The sequence below is a fragment of the Solanum dulcamara genome, chromosome 7 (genome assembly GCF_947179165.1).
Source record: "Solanum dulcamara chromosome 7, daSolDulc1.2, whole genome shotgun sequence".
NCBI classification, from domain to species: domain Eukaryota; kingdom Viridiplantae; phylum Streptophyta; class Magnoliopsida; order Solanales; family Solanaceae; genus Solanum; species Solanum dulcamara.
This window is the reverse complement of record NC_077243.1, coordinates 57627762-57630852: the sequence shown is the minus strand read 5'-3', so window position 1 is coordinate 57630852 and position 3091 is coordinate 57627762. Positions and strand designations below refer to the sequence as shown.

Below are 3091 nucleotides of genomic sequence, written 5' to 3'. Positions count from 1 at the left end.
CTAGTGAGTTGTTGTATACTGAAGAACTTGTTCTTGGAGATTGTAGTTGTGTATTATACCTGCACAAGTAAAAGAATAAGAAAAATTCTGCACAGCAAAAACTGTGCTGTAGTTTCTCCTTGTATGCTGCATATTGTTGGAATTCCAAGCTCAGTTGCTGACACTCCAGCACCAGCCCCTTGATGTAAGTTCTGGTTGCATGGAGGAATTCCACAAGCTGCAAGCTCCAAATGGTGAAGTGCTCTATCATGCCACTACTGTAATATGCAGCACACATAGCTGGCCTTCCAACTGTGGATTGATATGTTGCATGTGTACAAGTTCCTGCACAGTCAAAAAGTAGAAGGAAAGGAAAGAAAAAGAAAAAGGCTACTCTAATCCTAGGTAGGTAAGATGCAGGGGAGACTCTCCCCTTTACAATGGTCCTAACTGTAGAACCTTCAAAGTGGTTATCACTAGTCATATTGATATCCAATTTGAAGAGTAAGTTAGAACATTGAAGATAAAAATAGTTCAAGGAGGTTGTTTGATCCTTTTTAATCTTTTTCTCCTGAAGCTTGCCATCCCTATCTTGTCCAGCTTGATGTAGCCCTTGGTGGAAAATTCTCATAGGATTTCCTTCCATATGCCTATCCCAACATGTTTTAATAGTATCCAGGAACGTATCAATATCAGCCACCTGCAGCATTTTTTCCCAAAGACTTCTTCTCAAGTAATCTTTACACTTGGCATAGACAAATGTAATAGTGTGAGAATTGGGGCTAGACACATGTTTAATATAACAAGTGACCTATTGTTCATCCTGGTCTCTAATGTGACAGTCTACATCCTGATTCCAGAATAGCCAAATCTTGTTATTAGGATTATGACATGCATTATTTATTCTAAGCTGATTTTTGTATTGGTTGATCTGTGATTGATGAGCAAATGGTTCAAGAATTGCCAACATAGAGAGACTATGATAATCCTTGAGTTTTTGGAGTCTATCCAAAGCACCTTGAGTATCAATACTCCTTGCATTCCAGCATATTATATTCATCATCAAGGTTTCATGGATTTGGACCTTGTTTTGATGCCACTCTTACAAGTAGCATTATCTGAACTGGTGGAGATGTCTTGTTTCTTTTTCTTCTTGTTCTCATCTTGCTGACCCCTGGGTGATAAACCCTTCTCCTCAGTGACCTGCAGCACCTCCTCCTGTATTGTAGTATCTATGATATCCTCCAATGCTCTAAAGGGAGAGGCACTAGTTTCCTCATCCTCATCTTGAGATTGTTCCCTTTGGTCCAGATCCTCTTCATCTTCAGATTGAATAGGTCTGTATTCATCCTCATTATTATCTGATATGGCTCTCTTATTAAGAACACACACTTCAGTAGAACTGGATTGAATTTGAAGAGGTGTCACATGAATCCCTGCTTGTTCATCAACTAACACATAGTTCACTCTGTGTTATGTTTTTCCAGACAGAGATTTTTTTTGTTTCTGAGCTAACTTTTTCTTCATTACATCCCTCTTCTTCTTACTCAGAGATAGAGTATATTTATTATTCAGGAGCTTAGTAACTGCACCCATATTTCCTTCAGAGCTATTTGGAGATTCTGCACCTCCCTTGTCCATTTCAGTGAGCTGTAACCTGTCTTCTGGAACTTGTTGAATATCATCTTGTTGCCATTGCATAGAGGACCTTATTTCTGCTGGAAGAGTGTTGACAGGGGTTCTAGGATCTTTTCTATGTTCAGCCAAATTTTCCTTCCCCTTGGTTTCCCCTTCCTGCAGATTAGTGGTTTTCTCCTGTATTCCCCCATCCTCACCTCCACAGACTTCATCAGCCACAACAGTAATACCATTTAAGACATTAAAGTAATTGGGGGAGCCATAGGGGTGTGGGAGCATTGAGTCAATACCTGGGATTTTTCCATAGGCATTGTTGCATTCCACATTGTTCACAGCAGTACTTGGTGCACAAATAGCTGTAATATTTTGCTCTTTTTGTTTGTCTGCAGGTCTGCTACTTCCAGTACCATGTAGAACCTGCTGTATAGGCTTATGGGGGATGGGATCCAATGTTGTATGGGGAGTAGGGAGTAAGCTCTGGACTCCAGAGTCTACATTACAAGTTTGGTTAGGACAAGTATTAAATTTAGAGCTATTAACCATACCTGCCTTCTGTGGAGTTTTCCCTTCACTGCTGCTGCTGATATTATGCTGGTGGGGTGCTGAAGTTTCCCTTTTTGTCATGTATACTTATGTTTTATGTTGTTGTGGTTGTTGTTGGTGGTGTTGTTCTTCTTTTTTACCTTTCCTCCTTTGAATTTGCCAACCTGCATGTTCTTGGTCTCTTTTTTCAGCTGCAGCCCTGCTAGTATTTTGTTGTTCCTTACTTTGTTTGTCTTCTTGGTGCTTTAGCTCATTTTTCTGTTGTTCGTTATTCTTGTCAGTGCTGTCCTTATCTTTGTGTCTTGCTTCTTCTTCTTGAACTTGCTTTTTCTCTTATCCTCATCCCTTCTTTTAACAGTACAAACATGAATGGTGTGACCTTGATGTTTGCAGTGTTGACAGTAATCTGGCACCCCTTCATATTGAATAGACTGCCACCTTCCTGCTCCATTTTCATCTTCACCATAGCCCATCCATACATGCTGTGGTCTTTCTTTTGTAAGGTCAATTTGTACTTTGACTTTGGCAACACTACCCCTTGTTTTCTTGTAGGTTGCCAAATCCAAGAACAACACCTTTCCAATTGGGGACAGTAAAGGGGTTACCACTTCAAGACGATAACAGTGCCAAGGTAGTTCTGGTAATATAGCCCATATAGGAACTAGAGAGGTTTCTTCTTCAGGCTTGAAGGTGGTGGTCCATAGCTGGAGTCTCATAAGCTGTCCATTTATGTACATTCTTCCTTTGGACCATACAGTAGAGTGATCATATTCATTGTCCAAGTCTATGTACAGATTCCTAGAGTTAAAATAAGTAATTTTCACTCCTCCTCTGAGCTCTGTTTGCAAGATGAATTCCTTTCTAATGGTTTCTATCTTAGGCATAGTATTAGTGAATTTTCCTATCAGAGTATACTTACAATCACTAGCCA

At 40.0% G+C, this 3091-nt stretch overlaps 1 long non-coding RNA gene across 1 annotated transcript; it reads left to right on the top strand.

The window, feature by feature from the left end:
• Window positions 1–296: 296 nt before the first annotated feature.
• LOC129895926 (uncharacterized) lies at window positions 297–2831 on the top strand. The gene is made up of 3 exons (XR_008767880.1): window positions 297–384; window positions 2007–2124; window positions 2713–2831. It is a non-coding gene; the product is annotated as an uncharacterized LOC129895926 (long non-coding RNA).
• Window positions 2832–3091: the final 260 nt, after the last annotated feature.